Here is a 22457-nt window from a genome sequence, read left to right as displayed (position 1 = left end):
TGCTGCACACACATGATACGGGACAGGCCCTACCCCAAAATGAGCTTCTGATCTAAACAGACAAGACACGGGGGTGGGAGTGGAGACACAGGCACAGCAAGGTGAGGAGATGTGCTAACAGACACAGTGGTCAAGCTGGGAACAGAAGCAGTTTTCAAGTCCCCGTCCAGCACCCTGTCCACTAGACCACCCCGACCCCTCTTGTAGCTGATGCCAGTTTTTCACCAATGACGTCTGTAGAGTTGTTCCCAAGTCCCACCAGTGTATTTTCTCCATTCCCCTCCTTTTTCTCTACCCTCGGTCCTGAACTCCCCCATCTCCTTTTCCTTCTCCTCTCTTGGGTGAGGATCTTTCATGGTGGCCAGCCTTGCCCTCCCACCTGTGCTCCCCGGGTGCATTCACCTCTGCACTGCAGCCCCTCTGGGCCAGCTAGATTGATGCTGCCCCGACCCGGTGAATTCTCTTCTCTCGGGCAGGAGACGCTGCCTCGGATGCAGCTGTTTCTCTTGTTCTGTCTCCGTCCTAGACACAGATTTTTCCATTTGGTTTTACTTTCCACACACTGACCATTATCCTGGGCGCTTTGATCTCTCCTCCCACCACCGTGGCACACCGCCTGCTCAGCTCCACCCCTGCTAACACCCTCAGGCCTATGCCTTGAGCTCCTCTCATCTTGGTTACTGCAGGTCCCTTCCCTGGGTCCTCCCCAAGACTCAGCCCTCCAGACATCAGCGGGTGCAGAGAAAATTAACCCCGGCACCTCCTTCCCCAAATACCACACTGGCTCTCCAACCATACCAGGAGCCATTTCACAGTGAATTATTGTTATTGCCCTTGTTCTTTTCCAAATCGTCCATTGGTTCTCTACTCTGCTCATCTAATTCAGATCCCCGCTGCTCCCTTGCACACGATGTCACCGTGCCTGGTGCAAGGGCTTTCTGGTCTGCAGATCCCACCATCTGGAAAGGCCTCAGCTCCGCTTTACTCCATCACTTCACCTCCAACCCTTTTCAAAATGCAGTTGAAAGCATGTTTTCTCCCTTGGCCAACACAGTTACTTTCTGCTCCTCGTTTCATTGCCCATTTGCGATGTCCAAGAAACATTTTCCAAAGCCTAACGGAAAATTAAAGGATCGGTAGAACAGCACCATTGTCATTGCCTTTGAGAATGCAGATTTCATTTCCTGCCTCCATCTGCCAGCCCCTCCTTCCATGCATCAAGAGAGAAAAACCTAGAGCATTTCAGACACTAAATCACATTGTTTGACTTCACAGTGTGGGCAGTTCAACTACACCTAGTTCCAGCTATTGAAATGAAGGCAACCTTCTCCAGCCCATGGGAACTGACCCCTTTATTGTCGCCGATGCCTGGGGAAGTTACGATGACATGAGTATTACTGTCTATTATTCCTTTCCAGTATTATTTTGCTGAGACTGGAATTCCAAATTACAGGGAGAGGGGGGTGGAGGAGGGGTGATGGCTCAGGGGATTGGTGATGGGATATAAAGCCTCTCACCTCAGTAGAGAGGCCAAGGATTGGATAGGGATGGAGAATGAACCACTGTTTCACCTCCAGAGCCACCTCAGTCTGTTGTGAGAGGGCTCTGTCTATACAGAGGTCATTAGTTCACTGGAAATGTGCTAGTAGATGGTGCTCAAGCATATGAAGCATTCTTGATGGGTTTTGTTGGACCAATAAAGTTGGCCATGATTGTGCATTGCAAATGGCTTCCTTTACCCAGCTCTTTACAACAGCTCTGCGAGGGAGCAGAGAAACCGCCGCCTGGCACAGCAGGGGTTAAAGAAAACCGGTGGGTTCAGCTAGCCCCGCCCCACTATACCTGCAGCCAATGCCAGGCCTGCAGGGGGGACAAAAGAAGGGAGCCTGGCTCAGTTGGGAGGTGACTGGGGAGGTCTGTTTGCCTGCCTGAAGCGACGGATCAGCGACCTGACAGCCAGCACAGCCACTTGAGGCAAGTAAGTCTTCCCCTGCCAAGGGGAGCCTGCAGATAAGCCCCAACTGGGGAGCAACTGGACTAGTGGGGCCACGCCCCAAACTAAAGAGACTTGTAGGAAGTAGCCCAGGGAAACTGGTCTTGACCCCCACACACAGCCCCTGCCAAAAGGAGACCCATCCCCTCTGTTTAGGGGTTGAACTACACAGGGCCCTGGGCTGGGACCCAGTGGAGAGGGAGGGCCTGGGTCTCCCTACCACCCCCTTTGGCCAGACCAACCAACAATCTAGCCACTAGGCTGCCCAGCCATGAAAGGCCCTATCACAAGCTCTTAAACAAGCCCTGCATGGCAGCATGTGCCATACATCTGCTTGATTGCTGGTGAACCACCCGGGTGCCCCACCATACTCGGATGCCACAAAACCAAGGCAGATTATGAACAACCTAACTGCACTCTCCCCGCTCCCCGTTTGGAAAGAATTCCAATTTACAATCGCTTAACGAGCATCATCTGCCTTTGCAGTAGACCTGAGGATTGTCAGCTCCCTAATCTTTCATGGACATCCGTGCAAACTACCTCCATTAAATCTTGGAAGAAAGAACACTCTTCTTTAAACCATGGCAGGAACTCCTGTCCAAAGCAACACTAGACTGCATAGGGACTATGCATCCCCGGATCGGTCTGGTTTTGCAAAATGATTCCCTGCTCCTGTTGCAAAGTTGGCACACAATAAAGTGACTCCTGAATTCCTTTCAATGAATGAGTTCAGGGTCTTGTCACACACAATGTTATGTCACCTTCCTGGCTGCCGGCAGTAGCACATTCCTGCATCCTCCAACCCACTTCAGACAATCCCTGCCTATGCTGAAAATATTTATTTTGGCTGGTTCCTTGGAAGCCTCCCATTCTGGGGAGCCATGAGAGGGTAGACCCTTCAATTGTTGCGCCTGTCTCCACCCTAGTGCATTACTCAGACGAAGTCACACCAGCCAAAACCCCACCTTGCTGCGTGTAGCAGCAATGGCTATTTTTTTCCTTTGCGAAGTTGAGCTAATCCAGCTCAGAGCTGGATCAGTAAAACCTAAATCTCCTTAAAACAGGGAGCCAGCTTCTCCACTACACCAGGATAAACCCGGAGCAGTAAAGTGATGCTGGGTGAGAAACGGTTTTCCCATCCTGTCCCATGAGCTTTCAAAACTTGCCCCATTCTGCATTGGGACAAAAGCCAAGAGCTTTCAAAAAAAAAAAAAGTCACAAAAAGACAGGAAAAGAAAGACCCACCCCAGAATAGCCTGGTGGTTTCGGCACTCGGGGGATGTGGGAGACACATGTTCCAGTCCCTGTGTCTCCCACATCCCAGGAAGCCTCAGGCTAGAGGGTCAGTCTCTTTCTCTCTGGCCCAATGGATATGTAAATTATTTATACAAAGTGGAACAGCTCCACCAGGGAAGGTGGAGAGATGCCCGCCCACAGTAACCCATCGCTTGGCGATTGGAGCACTCACCCGGGTTGTACTACCCGAGTACCCTTCCCCTGTGACTCACAATGGACTCAATGCACACTAATAAATGAGACCTCACACTATCCCTCTGATCCTTGCCTTCCAGAAGCAACATAGCCCAGGGTCATGTCTTTGCTCCGAAGCAGGGACTTGCTCCTGGATCTCCCACATCCCGGGTAAGTGAGCTAACCACCAGCACATTGGCTTTTTCTAAAAGAGCTGCTCTAGGAATTATTTCAGGGAAGTTCCACAGCCTGTGTTATGCAGGACATCAGACTACATGGTCACAGTGTTCCCTTCTGGCCTTTGAATCTAGCTATTCTGGGGGGTTTCTGTCTCGTTGTCTCTTTCTGGTTTTGATCGGAAATTCTACCCCTGGATCTGAGAAGCCTGCCCAGTGAAATTTGTCCAAACCGCCCCTTTCCCGTGAAAAGTTATGGTTTTGACGCATCAGCATTTTCTGACCCCATAGAAAAAAAAAAAAAGTTGAAAAATTCCCAACCAGTGTCACTCTGGATTTACATCTGTGTAACCTAGATCAGAGCCTGACCTGTAAACTCAAAACGAAACCGGGCCCACCACAAGAACCAAAAGAGGAGCCATTCGCCAGCTGGCCACACAGCCCAACACCAGAGAGGACTCGCTCCTCATCTGTTCAACCACTCCAACCAGAGCCTGCGAGATGTCTCACCTGCCATCACTGCTGCTAGCAGAGACCTCAGAACAACCCACCTGCCCCCAATGATGCTGCAAGGAACAACTGCCGAGAGGGGAATCTCAATGGCAGTTTCGAGGAGAAGCCTAGAAGTACCAGCGAGGAAGGATGCGGGACTTGGGAGTGGGAAAGAGCATGGAACTGATGGGTTTTTTGGCAGGAAAAGAGAACTGGAATGATTCAGTTTTAGGGGGAAGAAGGGAAAACAAGGCTATTTTACCCAGGCAACGCTGTACTCAATACTGACTTAAGCCAAAAAAATTTGAGGAAGCCCCTGGTTAAAATGTTGGCAGCATATCACTGCTCAGGGTGCTTTCAGAGCTCTACTCTCCTTCACAGCTATTCTACTTCTAGGGCACTAACCCTGAGGCATCTATGTGTATGGTACCTGAAATGAGTTTGGTTGATGGTAGACCACAAATGGACAGGCATTTATACTACTACAGCAACAACATCCCCCTCCCCAGTTAGACTGAACGGACCTGGATTTATTCTGTCCTGGGAGGTGGTTGTCCAGCTCAGGGTAGAGACTCTCTGGTGGGGTAACTTGCATTGCTGCTATCCCCGGTATATCTCTTCTGTAGCTAGACGCCTTCACCCTACAGGATGTTGACTGCAATGGCCAACATCAGTGGGCATTGAGGGCGATCTGCACTTCCCAAGATGGGGCCAAAACAGTCTCAAGGGCTGTCTAGGTAGGTACTACTATTCATCACTGTGGTATCTGAACACCTCACACTCATTAGTGTGTTTTACTTTCACCACATCCCTGTGAGGTAATGAGCCATTCTCTCATTTTTAAAGATGGAGAAGCGAGGCCTGGCATAGAGTCAGTGATTTGTGTAAGGTCACTCAGGAAGCATGTGGCTGAGCCAGGAACTGAACTGAGATCTCCAACATCTCAGCGCCATGCCCTGGCCCCTAGACTATCCTCTCTCTTAATGCAGGGGATTCCACCACTGCTACATTATTTAAAAATTCATGGTTTAAGGGAAAGTTTAGAATTTAAGACAAACAATTTACCCTCTCATGTAAACACACTAAACATTTTGATACAAGTCATATAATATTGTTTTAATTCTCTGGAACAGAGGAATTGCTAAGAAATGGGATTACTGAGGTCAGCAATGAAGCTGTTAAGGGCATGAGACCACAGAGAGCAGGAGAAAAACAGATCTAAATCCTGTTCCAAGCCAACAACTTGGGTTGTGATGTTTACATCTTTGGTCATTTTAGTGCTCCCAGAACACGCACAGCCCAAGCAGCATTAATTTAATTCATCCATGTGTGTCTTTCATAAAGTGTTTGAAATTCTGTTCATACAAGTCTGGGACCCAACAGCTCTTAGAGAAAACCCTCTGCCTCTTCCAGCTCAGTTCTAGCCCGGAGCTGACCATCTGGAGAACCTTTCCATTCACAAATGCTTAAATATATAAATAAATATATCAAATACACACACACACACACACACACGCACACACACACCAGAAATGTGAGAAGCTTTTCAGAGACACTTTCTCTGAACTCACAGTGGCACATCAGCAAAATCTCAGGGGGTTGAGTTCACGAGAGCAGCAAACTACAGCTCTAAGATAAGAGTGTGGGGAGAGCCCCTAGTTAATGCTCACCATTTGGGTTACTCACCGCACATCGTTCCAGGCAGAACCTTCTGTTTCCCTTCGGTAGGTCCCATTTGACAGCCTTCCAAGCAGCAGGGGTTAGAAAACCTTAGTCAGCTCCCACCACGCAGTCAATCCAACCACATCTGGAAAGTCCAACTCAGCCCTGAACTCCCACTCCAATTTCTTGTGTTTTACACTTTGAATCAGTTGGTTACGTATGGAATCCTTAAACTCCATAGCCAGGTCCTTCTGCTTTGGGCATGGTGGAGACAGTTTCAATGATGTGCGTCTAAAATATTTCTCTGCACCACACCCAAAAACCTTCCAGTACCCGGCAATGAATCAGTCCCTCTCTTGAATTTGCTTGGATCAGTTAGACCAGTCTGATAACCAAGACCACATCTAACCTTTAAGTAACATCTTTTCCCCAGATCTGACAGAGCAGCAATGACCCAGCAGCCTAGGATTAGTGCAGCATCCACATGCCTCCACCCAACATCTGTATTTCAGAGCCCCGGATTTAGCTGGGGGTAGTTCAGTTCAGCTGCAGCCTCACACTTACACATGCCTTTGGTTCTCCCTTCTGCCCCTTTGTATAGAAAATGCTTTATGCCGGAGGGTTGTGGTCCGACTGTGGGCACCTCTAGCTGCAGCCAATCAGGATGCAGCGCCTTGTTTTAATTCAACAATGCTTCATTGAAATACAGTCTCCCATCCTTGTGCGTCTTGCACGTTCTTCTCAGCACTGGACGCCCTTGGAGGAATAGTTACATCGGGGAGAGGAGATACTCCCTTGAACAGCAAGCGAGCAGCACACTGCTGATAAGTGAATCGCTGTGTGTGCCCATTGTCTTCTCAATACAAGCCCTGAACCCTGACATAGTCATCAGATCCACTGTGGATTTTATTCGACAGTACAGACAGCTGTAAGATTTCACAGCTGAGGAGCACTCTCTATGTCCTGAATGCCACTGTTCAGACAACATAATGGATTATGTCAATTTGCATGATACATCACAGCATGGGACGACGCAAAGCTGAAATTCCTCTGCCCATAATAATTATTTCAGGGATAAAGAGGTTCACTTTCTTTTCAGGGGACTAGGTGTTAGAGTGACAGTCCTGGAAAATGACAGCCACCATTTATCCGCTGGTCAGGTACCCCTCAAGCAACAACAATGTTGGATTGCCCACATGGTCCTCCCAATGTGTCTCAGCCTGCAGCTCATGGGAGGAAAGGAGAGTAGAGTCATCAAGCCTATTCAATCCTTGGCCAACAAAGGAGCTGATTGGTTCAACTGCGCTGGTGGTTTCAGCGATGCTTGTCCATTAGGAAATGAAATGAAGCTATCAGACTCATTTCACATCAACCAAGGATCCGTCACTGGATGGATCATTAACGTCCTGAGCTGGATTCTAACCCAGGTCCTAGAAAAGTGCTATAACCTGGCAGCCATGAAGAATGATGCTTATCCCCTCTATAGAATTTTTCTCCCCCGGATCTTAAAGCACTCTACAGATGTGGGCAAACTCTGTGTCACCCCGCACTGTGCAGATGGGGAAGCTGTGACATTGAAAGGTGAAGTGACTTGCTCGGTTCACACAAAAAGGAGGTGGCAGAATTGGGAACTGGTGAATATAGCCTGGTATTCTATGTACCACAGCGCATTGCCTTCCTAGAGATCACATGCAGGAGGGCCCAGACAGTGGCAGACAGCCTGTGGAAAGTCATGTTGATGATGGGTACATGAGCCCTGTGGACTAAAGCAGAGGCAGGAGCCGTTCCTGCAGACAGCTGCGGTACCTGTGGGGGTAGTAAGGCTACATAGAGCTGACAAGGCCTTGCTCCCATGAGCACTTTTCCAACCTCTCTGGCCCTGTGGCTGGTTCTTGCTACACTGATCTACAGTGCAATGCTATTTAAGTAAGACATGAGTTCAAGAAGGATGGTTAAGGCATGGGACAGGTACCCAGGAGAGCTGGGTTCAAGCTCTGGTTCTGCCACCGGCTTCCTGTCTGCCCTTGGGCAGCTCACTTCATCTCTCTGCGCCTCAAGTCTCCTTTTTCCCCGCCCCTGGCCTATCTATTTAGACTGGAAACTCTGCAGAGCAGGCACTGTCTGTACAGCGCCTAGCACAACGGGCCTAGATTTCAGTGCGGGCCTCCTGGCGCTACTCTAATAGAAATAGCAATAACTGGAAAACAAACAATTTCGCTGTTGAAGGCTGTGGATGCTATGGCGATGAGTGGAATCATGTAGATTAGCCAGTCAAATGAGTCACAAACCTCCCATGCAAATTAGTGCCCGAGCACGACGGCACATTGACCAGCACATCCTCCACCCCCTCAGAACGGAGAGGGCTCAGTTCAGTGATTTGTAAGCACTTCAGGGGGGAAAATAACAGTTGCAGCAGAAAGGAAATGGGAACTTAAACATGTGCAGCGGACTGGGTTAACTAGCTCTGTCTGCAGTGAGCTGAGGAAATGGCTGGGCAGAACAAGCAATAGCATTGTCCTGGACAGGAAAGAGATGACAATAAAAGTGTGTCTGAGAGGGGTCTGTTTAAATTCAAATTTGATCAGGCATCAGTGTTCTGAAATGTAGACTCTTCTGGTAGCTTTGGAAAAACACCTAAGCCCAATTGGAGTCAATGGAAAGTCTCTTTGGACTTCAGTGGGCCTTGGATCAGGTCTTTATTGCCTCTGGTTGTTTAGAAGATGCTTTTCCCGCCTTTCGTCTTAAGTAGATGCTTGTAAAACTCAGAACTAAGCAAAAGTTGACATGGATTTTAAGAATAACACAGTCAAAAGTTTTGTTGTTGTTTTTTAAATCTACCCTCAGGCCTTATGTAAAAGTCCCTCCGTTCTAACTGTCTCAAGCAACAGATTAAAACCTGACTGTCCAAGTTTAATCATATATTTTAGTGCCTAGATACTATGGCAATGAGTGCAGTGAAAATGCATATAACTTCATCTAATTTCTCATCTATATTATATATGCATTAGAATTTTAGACTTGGGGTTCTGGCAGCAAGGAGTTCCCCAAGGACCTTAATTGTTGTGTCAGGATCCACAACAGAATTAGGAGAATACTGGAAAAAAGGTGTCTGTGAACATTTGTTCAAATAAAAACCAGGGGCCAGATCTGCAGCTGGTATAAATTGGCAGAGCTCCATTGGCATTATGCTGCTTCACATCATCAGAGGAACTAGCTCCAAGAACTCATTTTGGAAGGATGTGATATCCTTCTAAACAGGGGAGGGATAGCTCAGTGGTTTGAGCATTGCCTACTAAACCCAGGGTTGTGAAGTTCAATCCTTGAGGGGGCCACTTGGGATCTAGGGCAAAATCAGTACTTGTGAAGGCAGGGGGCTGGACTCAATGACCTTTTGAGGTCCCTTCCAGTTCTAGGAGATGGGATATCTCCATCTATTTCCATCCCCTTTTATGAGTTTTCCATGGCAAGTAATTTTTTGGTTCAGGGTTCACACTGGAAGCACTCGGCAGCCCACGTGGAAATCTCTCCTTTTACCTTCTCCCATTGGTAAAAGTTTCAGTCGTCCAATCTGGGAGAAAAAAAATACCAACTGACACCAGTGGTCAATTACACACTGCGAAGAGCCAGCAGTCAAAGGGAATAGATCAACGTGTATGGCGAGATGCATGTTGGGCTGAAAAATTCCAAAGGAGCAAGAAAATAATGAAAATCACAGCCTGTCCGAGGGTAATTTACGAACAGAAAAAAGAGCTAAATTCATTGAGGGCCAGATTTACAAGTGTAAGAACAATGGGAGACGCTGAGTGCTGGTTGCTGAAAATCAGGTAAGTTCATTTAATGGGTAACAGAGTCAGGGGCTCTTGAAAATCCGTCCACTTATATATGTACCTACATGGGCGCTCTTGGGAGCAGAGTTATTTTGAACATCTGGCCTTGAATACATTATTCAGTAGTCCAGCTCTCCTAAAATTAAGATGTGGTCGGTCTAATAGAGACAGTCTGGCTGGCTAGCTATTGCCTGGGTTTTCCGTCTTTTTGAAAACCACCTAAGAAAGCATGTTCTACAAGTACATTTGGTGGCTTGCAGAATTATAAAGCACAGTTGCCATGTCATTAAAAATGCCCCTTTCCCTCCCTGACTCACCCCAGCCCTGTTAAATTGGATTCACTGAAGTAGCTTTGCACAAGGGAAGTTTTTTAACCGTGCTCCTCTTTTTAGGGGAGGACAGTGCCCCATCTAGTGGTAACTTGGGGTTAAAGGAGAATAAAGCCTTCGCTCTGGCACTCTGGAACAGCACACATCTACCTAGGAGTCCAGGGCTCCTTTGCTTCCCTTTGTTTGGGCAGCGGCGTCATTTTACTTCCTCACTGTTCTAGGCTGGTTTTGATCCACAGTGAGTGAGGAGCCCATTTCGGCATCCCGGAATGGACATTGGAGAGTCGAATCACACCCCTGCCATCCGTCTCTGGTCCGAGCAGAACCTGCAGCTCCCTCGTGCTTTTTATGTTTTGTTCAGCTAACGGCTGATTTTGTGAGTTTGCCAGAAGAGTTAAGACTCTTTGCATATCTCGCCCCAGCGCCTGCTGTTATAAAGTCTGTGAGATTAGTGGAGACTCCTTGGGGTGGGGGCAGACAATTGGTCATCTTTTACATTACACCTCTATCCCGATAGAACGCGACCCGATATAACACGAATTCGGATATAACGCGGTAAAGCAGTGCTCCGGGGGGAGGGGGGGGGGCTGCACACTCCGGTGGATCAAAGCACGTTCGATAGAACGCGGTTTCACCTATAACGCGATAAGATTTTTTGGCTCCCGAGGACAGCGTTATATCGAGGTAGAGGTGTACTGTAAACTCGCTCCAGGTGCAACTTCACCCTTCCCTCTTCCAGATGTCACCAGCCTCCAATGAGCGAGGCACGAGATTGCAGCGTCCGTAGACTTAGCCGGCCAATTGGTCAGTAAGGGCCTGGAATCCATGGGCGAGTCTTTCAATTTACTTCACTGAGTGCCGGAGTGAGACCCACGGGCCTGAGGCATGAGGGCCCTGAGTGGCTTCCTGGATGGCTAAGGGTGCAGCTGCCATCTCGTGTCTTCCTCAGGAGGCGCTCAGCGCCAGGCTGAATCAGGCACCCCTGGAGCCATCGCAAAGTTTTAGGTTTACCCCTAAGTGCCCCGTTGGAAATTATGAAGGACACAAAATATTTAGAGCTGGTTGAAATTTTTCAAATTCCAGGAGAAAAATATTCCTGAAAATGTTCCCCAGTTCCCCATCTAATCTCTCCAGCAGCTCCAACAACATTAAACCAGATGCTAATTTACTTCCCAGGGCAGAGCAATTATCCTAGGACTATCCACAGAGGGTAAATCCTCCTGGAGTGAGCACCTGTAACTCCCATTGGTTTTAAGTGGCTATTGCAGGGGTTCCCTGGGGTCCAATGGGAATTTTGCCATCGACTTTAATGGGGCCAGGATTTCGACTTGTTCTGCGTAGCACATTGTGTGCCTGTGGATGGGGATAGCTGTGCTGCCTTGTACACACTGGGAGCTGGACTTTATGACACAGGGTGCTGCTGGCATCCGCCATCACCTAATGCAGCGTCTATGCAGGCTGCTGTGGGACCCACATCACATGGCTCCATGCCCAAGTGTAACAGCAACAGACCCCGGTCGTCGGCGGGCAAGATCGAACATAAGAACATAAGAATGGTCATACTGGGTCAGACCAAAGATCCATCTAGCCCGGTATCCTGTCTTCCGACAGTGGCCAATGTCAGGTGCCCCAGAGGGAGTGAACCTAACAGGTAATGATCAAGTGATCTCTCTCCTGCCATCCATCTCCACCCTCTGACAAACAGAGGCTAGGGACACCATTCCTTACCCATCGTGGCTAATAGCCATTAATGGACTTAACCTCCATGAATTTATCTAGTTCTCTTTTAAACCCTGGTATAGTTAGCCTTCACAACCTCCTCAGGCAAGGAGTTCCACAGGTTGACTGTGCGCTGTGTGAAGAAGAACTTCCTTTTATTTGTTTTAAACCTGCTGCCCATTAATTTCATTTGGTGGCCCCTAGTTCTTATATTACGGGAACAAGAAAATAACTTTTCCTTATTTACTTTCTCCACATCTGGGACCTCTGTAGCTAAATGCATGAGCTAAAAGCCATAGGGCCCTTAGCTAAGGCTGTAGAGCAGACCGACTGACATATATATATCTATATAGAGAGATATCTCTCTCTCAGAACACCACACCCAGGGGGTGTAGGGGTTACACATGCAGGGCCCCCACAGCCCACTGTCAAACAGCTGACAGATCCACTCATAATAGTTCCCTCTCCCAGCTAAACAGCCAAAAGCTCCCCTAAGGGCTCTTGGCAAAGGGCTGACAGCTCTCTCGGGGCATGTCTGAAACCCACAGCTGGCCCGTGCCAGCTGACTTGGGCTCACGGAGCTCGGGCTAAGGGGTTGTTTAACTTGCTACAGGTGTTCGGGTTCAGAAGAGCCCAGACTCTAGGACACTGCGAGGTGGGAGGGTCCCAGAGTTTGTGCTGCAGCCAGAGCCCGAACGTCTACACTGCAATTAAACAGCCCCGCGAGCCCAAGTCCGCTGGCACGGGCCAGACACGGGTGTCTAATTGCAGTGTAGACGTAACCTCAGAGCCCTGCGGTCACCCAACCCTGCTCAGTCTCTGGTCCTCTCCTGTCTGCTTGTCCTCTGGTTTGGGTAGTGGCATCACAAGCCAGGTGCCAAGCCATGAGTCTTCTCTGACCAGTCCCTATGCCCTCTTTGCTTGTATTCCTGGCATGCCAGCTGGGTAGTTTCTTTGCACTCACTTGGCAATAGAGGGGTGTCAGTGGCATGCAGAAGCTTGTGGGGAGGGCTGTCCATGTGGGGCAGGTCAGACCGGGCCCTGCATTGGAATGGAAGGAGCAATTGTAGCTTGCATAGTGCCCCAGGGCACAGCCCGAGACAGTGACCAACCTCTTCATCTCCTCCCACGTGCCTTCTTCCATACTGCTCCCCAGGACTGACTCACTCTGCTGTGCCCCCTTGCTAGGCCCTGCTACTCCCTGCTAACCACCCCCCCAGCATTTAAGTTACACGTCCTCACCGGTGGGTGTAAGTTGCAACTCCATTTAGACTGCAGCAGCAACTCTGGGAAATGTTTGTGTTTCCCCCCCGCCACCAAGCTCCCAGCTCCACAAAGCACTTAAGTGTAGGCTTAGTTTTAAGCGCATGCTTAAGGCCATCTCTATTCAGCACAGCTCATAAGCATGCGCTTAAGCCCTGAATAGGGAGGGATTCAAACAGGTACTTAAATAAGCACAAACAGCGAGGGTGATTAACCATTGAACTGACTACCAAGGGAAGTGGTGGCTTCTCCATCTCTTGTTGCCTTCAGAGCGAGACTGGATGCCTTGCTGGGAGATATAATTTGTTGAAACACAAGTTATTGGGCTCGACACAGGAATAACTGGATCCAACTCTCTGGTCTGTGTTATGCAGGAAGACAGACTAGAGGTTCTAATGGTCCCTGCTGTCCCTCAGATCTATGAATCTGTTTACGTAAGTACTGGGCTGAATCAAGGCCCATGTCAGCTGAGCTTCAGACTATAACCTTCAAGCATCACAATCATGGCACTTCACTTCACCAGAGTACTGCCTTCTTGGTCTTCAAAAGCGCTTTACAAATGTCTAAGAAAGGCTACAACACCTGTGAGGCAGACACCTCTCACTATACTCCTTTTGCCAGCTGCTTGGCTCAAGACCGAGCATTGTAAGATAGGACCTGAGATCTCCACGGGCAACCCCTCCACATTAAAGAGGACAGCTGCCATCTGGCTCCACTTCATGCAAATGGTATGCGGGCCTGAGGCTCCTGGCAGGTTGCCATGGCAATAATCTGCAGGGCAAAGTTTGGGCTGCAGTGAAATGGGCCGGCTGCCTGTTCTCAAGACGTGGCACGAAGCTAATATGGGATTTAAGATCTGGAGTAGTGTGTCACCGAAGTGTTCCGGAAAGAATGCCTCAGGGTTTCCAAGGTTATAATGGCCAGGAAGGAGGTGGATTATTCACTCGGATTGTTTGGGAGCAGTGAAAGGAGGAGGAGAAATGCCTAAACATGGAAAGAATCCAGATTCACTCTATGGAAATACCTACGCGCTCTCATTGCTGAGACACCGGCAGAGATTACTAAGGTTCAGAAAATGTGGGAATGATCCAGGGAAATGCACTGCAAGATGCAGGATGCCTGGCTCTCTGGAGGACCCAAGGAGTCATTTCTGGCAACTACAATCTCTCTGGACTCGATGCAAATCCAGCTTCTGGCCCAAATGTACATATGCATGCACCTCCCATCAGGCCAGAGTTGCCCTGGGGGCATATGTCTAAGACAACGATATGGTCCACATTTAGATTTCTCTCATTTTCCCCTTAAAGTGAATACATAGCACTAGGGAGAGATGCTGGACTGATGGCCCTAGGGCGTGGAGAATATGTACAGAACCAGAGATAGCAGTGTAATTTTCACCCCTGATGCCCTTCCAAAGTGTCTCAACTCTGACCTGCATGGATCCTCTCTTGGGTAGTCTAGGCTCAGTCAGGATGGGAGGGGAGACACTTGAAGCTAGCTGTGGGAGTGCTCATTACACTCGGATTTGTAATCCGAGGGGCTCAGACATTACATTAATAGGGGCCACCTACACACCTATAAGCATCTGCAACTTCTACTTTACTTTTCTTCACGTCACCGCCCTGTGCCTCAATTTCCCCATCTATAAATGAAGATAACAATATCTAATTCCACTCCGAGATCTACTGAAGAAAAGGGCTATGTAAAAAACTAGTATAATCAATAAAAAAAAAACCTTATAGAAAAGGTATTTTTTTCTATTAAATTCTATAGGTCTTTTCCATGAGGGTTAACGCAATGAGTTCGAAAGTGGTATCTCCTACTGTAAGAAGTTGCACGAGCTCTGATCTCCAAGACCTGCACAGAGCCAGAGGGTTTGAGATAGCTACTCATCTGTCAGAGACTGACTAGAGGTCCATCATCTCATTGAACTGTAGTCAATGAACACCCTTTGGCTGGAGACAGACTTCAACTACTGCCAACGCGAGCTGGATTTGCACCAGTGACCTAGAGATTAATTACATGCTTGGTAAGCCAACAATTTGTCTCCCTGAGCAATTCACTCCGTTATGCAGTGCCCCGTTTAACGGTGATCACATATTACAAGGAAAGAAGCACATGATACCTGTTCTGTGTATAACAGGACTGCACTACTTCTTTAAATGTAGGTTGCTAGAATCTAATCCAAAGCTCATTAAACTCCTGGATCAGGTCCCTAATACACAACTGAAAAGTCACATCATTCCTTTCAAAGACAATGTCTGCTAATAAAACTTCCTTTAAGGAAAGGAATCCTTGAATTGGCATGTAACCAATAGGGTTCTATAGAAATGTAATAGGGTCTATAGAATCAACTCTAAACGCCTATAGAATTGAACAGAGAATGAAAAATATAACAAAGAATGAGATTCCTTCTATAGATTTTGGGAGCCATCCTAAAGAATCCTATAGCCAGGGTAGAATTTTCTTTGAATCCTATACAATGGTTTTTAAAAAGGAGGCAATGTAATCTAGTGGGTAGAGCACTGGACGGGGACTCAGGAGATCTGGGGTGTATTCCTGACTCTGCCACTAGCCTGCTGGGTGACTTGGACAAGTCACATCACTGCCCCGTGCCTCAGTTTCCCCATGTGTAAATGGGGATAACGATACGTAATTCCACAAGAAAGTGCTTTGACATCTACTGATGCTTTGACATCTACTGATGAAAAATGCTATATAAAAACTATTAATAAAAGAAACCTTTTGCAAAAAGGTATTATTTTCTATTAAATTCTATAGATCTTTTCCATGAGGGTTAGAGGAACAAGCTAGGAAGTGGTATCTCCTACTGTAACACATTGCATGAGCTCTGAGCTCTGGATTCTTTACAGATGACCATTTCTAACGCACATTCCTTACCGCTTAAAAATGCAAAGCGTAAGCGGAGTCCTACGAGGAAAAAAATTCATGACTGAAGGGAAAAAAAAGCATTGTAGCTTTAGGAAATGTCATGGTTACCACTCCATAAACCTGGCCATCTTCAGCTGAGTTTTTCCACCATCTCACATTAGAGAGGACAACACAGGACACTTGTGGGAAGCACGGGCTTATTTTACTTTATGATATGCATGTTTGTATATGTGCATGATTACCGCCTCTCCAGAGAGCGAACGAACCTAGCACCCAAAGGCACAGATGGGGCAGATTCCAAGGGGCTGTTTTTGAGAGTTGCTCACCATTCAGAGTTCTCATGGCTTTGTGACTGCTCAACAATCTCAAGATCAGGCCCTAAATACATTCATTGGTCCTGATCTCACGTTGGATGAATGTGTGTCACCCCCTGTGTCCAGACAGAGCCCCAGTGAAGTCAGTGGGGCAGATGTGCAGGTGGTGTAACTCAGCGCAACTCCACGGAGTTACACTAGTTTATACACCAGCTGGGGATCTGGCCCATTGCTTTCAATGGGGCTCCGAATGGGGAAAAGGATCCACTCGTGGATCCAACTCCAGGATCTGGGACTGATTCTGACCGCCGCTGGGTTTTGCCTCAGCGCAGCTCAATTCAACTGAGTTTCCTCTGCCTTACCCTAGTGCGAGGGAGAGGACACGTTTGTAAGCAATCACACTCACTGGCACACTTTGATTCCTGCCCCCACATTGATTGTAAAGTGCAGAATTCTTAAAAATATCCCACCAAGGGGAATGAAATCCACAGGGGTTTCCGGATGGGCTTTGTGCCATGGAGCAACACTAGCTCACATGGCCTGCTGTGTCTCACCATTTCCACAGGAGAGCCTCTTTAAACAGGGCCGCTTGCTAATGGCCTGAGGCTCCAGAACCTCCCGACCTCTAATCACAGCTCCAAACATGGACACCTGTGAGCAAAACAGGGGCCCCACTGAAGGCAGCGGCAGTAGTGGGTCCTCCGCAGTGGGAGGCGGAGGAGGCCGGAGCCGGGGGCACCATAACTGCACTGTGACAGAGCTGGAGGGTCCAAGGAGCCAGCAGTGAGGCACAAAGCTTCTGCATGGTGGAGCTGCAAGGTCTGCACAGAACCAAGGCCGCCCAAAGGGGGGGGAGTGGGGCAATTTGCCCCAGGCCCTGAGCCCCACAGGGGCCCCCATGAGAATATAGTATTCTATGGTACTACAACTTTTTTTTTATGGAAGGGGCCCCCAAAATTGCTTTGCCCCAGGCCCCCTGAATCCTCTGGGCGGCCCTGCACAGAACACGGGGAGAGATCCCCAGGGTTTAGAAGCTGAACCGCCAGCTTCATCCATGGTATGGGAGAGAGCAAAGGTCTGATGGAAGGAGCCAAAGGCCCTCCTTGCAGGGTCCCCCAGGCCCAGCAGCCGCAAGCGGATTTTCCCTCCAGCTCATCCACTTTCCCTCTCAACTCACTTCCCCCTGAATAAACCTCTTCCCCACCCCCACCACTGTCTGCACCTCTGAAATCCCCTCTCCCACTGAGCTCTGTCGCTGCATTCTGTGGTGCACACACACACTGCTCTGGGATACCAGCTCCAGCGACACCCCCAACACAGACACTCCCAGCAGAAATGGGGTGTGCAGAGGGCTGGCCGGCCGAGGGCGTCTGGAAGATGGTACGCAGCACACCCGGACTGGGCCAGCTCCTTGCCTGGGGTAAATCAGCCTCGCGCCACGGAAGTCAGTGGAGCAATGTCGATTTACGCCAGCTGTGCATCTGGCCCATTGTCTTTAAGGCCACATTGGAGGGATCTGTCCACCACTTTCAAACACAGGAATGGGCAGTTTTCAGGGGCTGCTTCTTTCAAAGCCACCCAGTCACAGCTGTACTTTGTTATCTCTCAGGACCCACAAGGAACAGCACTTTGCACAGGAAGAGGTGAAATTGTGCAGAGCCGCCACCACATGAATCATGTTATTCAAGGAGGAAAACAAGCTGCTTCCTTAAGCAGTCATGTCGGTTTCCCTGCCAGGGACAATTACAGGCTCTTGTTCAGCAAAACACTTAAGGACACGCTTAACGTTTATAATAAATAATAATACCTAGCTCGGTTTGCCCATGGATCTCCAGGGTGCTTTACAAAGGACAGTTGTATCATTAGCCCCATTTTACAGATGGGGAAACTGAGGCACAGAACAATGCAGCGACTTGCCCGGGGTCAGCCAGCAGGGCAGTAGCAGAACTGGGAACAGAGCCCAGGTTCTCTGCATTCCAGGCCAGTGCTCTGTCCACCAGACCCCTATGCTTAAGTCCCAAGGACTTAAAAGTCAAGCAGATGCTTATGTGTTTTGCTGCACAGGGATGGGCTGCTTGAATGGAGCAGCAGAGGACGCCAGTGACTCAGGACGTTCGGCCTCACAAGGATCCGCAGAAAGCTCCTCTAAGGCCCTGTCTGCACAGGGACACTCGGGAAAGTTACGGTGATTCAAAGCGTGCTGGACTCCAGGTGGATGATCTCATTCAAGAGACAGATGGCCTTATCTCACTAGAACTTAATTTGAACTCTCCCCACTCCAATCCCAGTGGGCACCCCCTGGCTCAACGGCATGCAGGGGGCACCGGGCCCCTTGGTAGCTTCTCAGAGTCTCCTCCCACCCCTCCCAGCAGGGCTAAACGCCAGTTCTCTCCCCCTTTCCCAGCAACACGGGGCGCTCTGCTCCTCAGACGGAAGCATTTCAAACCCAACAAGCTGTTACCAGCTAGCAGAAAAAGACCTTTGAAAGCTAAGTGCTTCCAGATGCAACTTTGTCATTTCTAGGTGAGGAAATCTAACGTTACAGAGCTGCGGGGGCCTCCTCCCGGGACTATTCTATTAACGGGCAATTCTGCGGAGAAAGGGTGCTTCTGGCTGCCTCGCCTCCTGTTTGCTAATAGTCCAGAATTAACTGATCCGGGCTCCCTACCACTCCTGCGGCTTCTTTGTCCCTTGTAGGGTCACCAGATAGCAAGTATGAAAAATCGGGACAAGAGGTGGGGGGTAATAGGTGCCTTTATAAAACAGCCTCGAATATTGGGACTGTCTCTGTACAATCGGGACATCTGGTCACCCTAGTCCCTTGCAATCAGCAAAGTCACAATCTGCAGATTGTGGGGTCGTGACTGGGGGTTGTGACTTCTAGCTGGGAACATGTACCAGGCCCAGGGCCTGATCCAAACCCCCTTGAAGTCAATAGGAGTCTTTCCATCGGCTTCAGAAAACTCCAGATCAGACCCCTAACCCTCAAGGGCTAGGGGAGTCGGGGGCACTCAGCACTTGCACCTGGAGGACCCACTATGCAGCAAAGAAACGGGCCACGTGTCTCATGCCCTGCACCTTGTGGAGTTGATTATACCAGGGCGAATTGCGTATAAAATGCTACCAAATTGGAATGGTTGCATTATGCACTGGTGTAATTGATGGCACAAGGTGCAGAGCAATCAAAAATTGGGTCCTCTGTTCCCATGCAGACGTCCGGATGAGAGAGAAAAGGAAGTAGAATAAAGACAGAAGATAGGAGATGTCTGAGCACTGACAGAGCTGGCTCAAAAGGGGGATCATTTTCAAAGCTCCTGTACAGGAATCAGCAGCACTTTCAGGCTAAAAGCGGCTTAGGAAAAGAAAATCAACATACTGAGAATTCTTGGACTCAGCGCTCTGCAAGACCGTCCCATCCTTCTTGGCTTTGGTATCTTCGTTCCCAGCAGGGAAAGAATCACACACTTTCCCGCTTCACGGACTCTGCTGGCCAGGGAACTTAGACAGGAACAGCCGGCAAAGGTAGATCTTCAAACTGTTTCTTTTCCTCCCCTCCTTCAAATCAATCTCTCTTCCCGCTGCAGAAGCCTGGAGACTAACGCTGAAGCTTGGCTGGGGAGAGCTTCCTGATAGAGATGGTCCCTCCTATGGGAGCGGGGCATGGGAAGGCTGACTCATGGACTGAGTAAACACCAAGAAGACGTGCTGCAGATTCCTTTCCACTGGGGATACAAAGGGTTCTTTTTTCCTTTGCCAATTCCCCCCAAGAGTTATATTCTGGTCTGAAATTCACCGAGAAAAATGACAATGTGATGACTCCAATTACAGCACAGAGCCCTCTGTACCTCAGAAAAAATCAGGCCACTTATCTAGATGTCGAACTAAGGATGTAGGGCCAAGTTATTGACAAAAAAACAACAACAGGGACCTGAAGTTAGGCTCCTAAATGAATATTCAAGCACCTAACTAAGGGCCCTGATTTTCCAGAGTGCTCAGGGCACAGCAGCTCCTGTAGGGCAGGAACCGGATTTTTCATTTGTGGAGGAATTTTACTATTTTGAAATTTCTTCCATTCTGGAATGAAAACAAAAAACATCAACATTTTCCGTGAACCAAAATTCCACGCCCACAAAAAAAGTTGTATTTGGGGTCCATCCAAATGTCTTCATTCTGATTTGACACTGGGGTTGTTTTACACCGCCTGATGGCAAGTGAAAAATCGAAATGAAAAGCCATTTAGCGAGGGGAAAATCAAAACGGCCCCGTTCTTACAAGGGCAAAATGGAACCTAGCGCCCGGATTGAAAGGTTGGTTTTCATTTCCAAACACGTCACGGTCAAAGGCGACACGTTTCTGTGACACTTTTCACTTTTACCCAATCGGCATTTTCCGATGGAGAGACATTCCACCTGAAAGTGACCTGCCAGTTCTAGCTCCCACCGAGGCCCCCTTCACTTTCCCATGGCTCCGTTTTGCACTGTGCCATAGCCGGGGGTCCCGGCTCGGCTGTTGGCAGACAGGGCTTGAGCATTGGAGCCAGGGTGGCCAGTATCTGGAGCGGGATCATGGAAGCCCAGAGCTGGTGAAGAGGAACAACTCCCCATTGATTCTACAATGGGAACCCTGCCCCCTTTCCCCTGTAGCTTTCCATAGGGGGAAATCAAACTTTACATCCTTGGCAGGTCCTGCCTGTGTGGCTGCCTCATGCCATGTGGCAATTTGGCCATCAGATTCGAGGTAACTAAGCTGGGCAGATTTTATCCTCTTGGCATTGACAGAGAGGGATCTCGGTGTTTCACCCCTGCAGCCAGCACTGGGATCATCACAAATCATCAATCACAGCCAGTTGTAATGACAGAAACCTTGTCTCTTGGCTCCTAAAACATCCGTCTATATCATCTAGGCTAAAGGAGAATCTCCATCAGCTGTCTGTAGTACTAGGGTTTATATCCTTTCTATGGGCCAGCCTCTAGGGCCCACATCATCACCTATGAACTACGGCCCTGATCCTGCAAATGTATCCCAGATGTTAGATCCTTACATCTGCACAGCATCCAACTAACTTCAACAGACTCTGAGCAAGTATAAAACTCTCTCTGTGTGTATCCTGTTGCAGGATCAGGAACTCAGCCAATACATGATAGCATCCTTGAGCTCTAACATGTGTTTCCATCCCAGATAACATCAGACAAAGGAAGTCTGTACTGAAAAGCAGGGTCAATGTTGCAGAGATAGTGGATCCTCCATTCCCAGGCACTGTGGTGTCATCATTTATACCAGTGCAATGTAGGTGTAAAACACTAACTAATCGCGGCACACCCACTCTGCCCAAGTGTAAGTGACTACACAAGTTTCAAGGTGGTGGAGAATCAGTCCCTGCACTCTCAACCGATCTCCCATTGGTTTGTTTGTTCTCTCCACAGGAGGAGTCCAAGGATTTTACAGTGCTTTTGACAGCCGCTGGATGACAAATTAGATCTGCTTCTGCCGGAAGCCAAGCCTTGAAGCAGTTGTAAGAATTGACTGCCTTCCTGGCTGCATTCAAAGAAAAATATCTTTAGCTTTTGGAAGCTGTTGCAATGTGGAAGGAACCACAGCTGTCATAAGGAGAAAGCAGACACTGCGCACCACCAAACGTAGTTATGCCAATACACTGCTCAGTGGGTGTAACTTGGAGAAACTGAGCTAATGTTTTCAAGTTTAGTCACTACATTTGGGGGGCTTCAAATTCTGGGTGCCCAGCTTTTTAAGGGGCCTGATACAGAGAGGTACAAAGCACCTGCAGCTCCCACTGATTTGAACTGGAATTGTGGCCCGTGGTGTTAAAATGCGTTCCCAGCACTCACAATTAGTAGCTGCATTTGAAAATTTGGGCCTACATATATTTGCAAGAGGTATATAATCAGGGGCGGCTCCAGGCACCAGCGCAGCAAGCGCGTGCCTGGGGCGGCAAGCCGCGGGGGGGCGGTGTGCCAGTCGCCGTGAGGGTGGCAGTTAGGCAGCCTTCGGTGGCACACATGCGGGAGGTCTGCCCTTCCCGCGGCTTCGGCGGCAATTCGGCAGTGGGTACGCCGAAGGTGTGGGACCGGCAGATCACCCGCAGAAATGCTGCCGAATCCGTGTGACCAGCGGACCGCCCACAGGCATGCCGCCGAAGGCCGCCTGACTGTCGTGCTTGGGGCGACAAAAAACATAGAGCCACCCCTGTATATAATGATCTGACGACTGCGCCCTCATTTCTAGGATCCATGTCACCAAAAAGCTCCTTTTGGCCACAAATATATTTGACAACACAGATGCTGCATCTCTCCTAGGGACAG

The 22457-nt window shown here is 48.9% G+C and overlaps 1 protein-coding gene across 6 annotated transcripts in view; it reads right to left on the bottom strand.

Annotated features, from left to right (window-relative positions):
- Positions 1-22457, bottom strand: part of GJC2 (gap junction protein gamma 2) — a 104220-nt gene that overhangs the window by 43980 nt on the left and 37783 nt on the right. Inside the window, exon 1 of one of the 6 annotated variants that reach the window (XM_034759788.1) lies at positions 19514-19766. The exons of 4 other annotated variants lie outside the window; for them this stretch is intronic. The gene's annotated coding sequence lies outside the window, so the exon portion shown is untranslated. Of the gene's footprint in view, positions 1-5801; positions 6440-19513; positions 19767-22457 lie in introns of those variants that run through there. One more of the 6 variants, XM_034759789.1, reaches the window with a different exon arrangement.

Source organism: Trachemys scripta, chromosome 2, assembly GCF_013100865.1.
Source record: "Trachemys scripta elegans isolate TJP31775 chromosome 2, CAS_Tse_1.0, whole genome shotgun sequence".
Classification (NCBI taxonomy): domain Eukaryota; kingdom Metazoa; phylum Chordata; order Testudines; family Emydidae; genus Trachemys; species Trachemys scripta.
The sequence above is the reverse complement of the archived record's forward strand: the minus strand, read 5'-3'. Positions and strand labels throughout refer to the sequence as shown.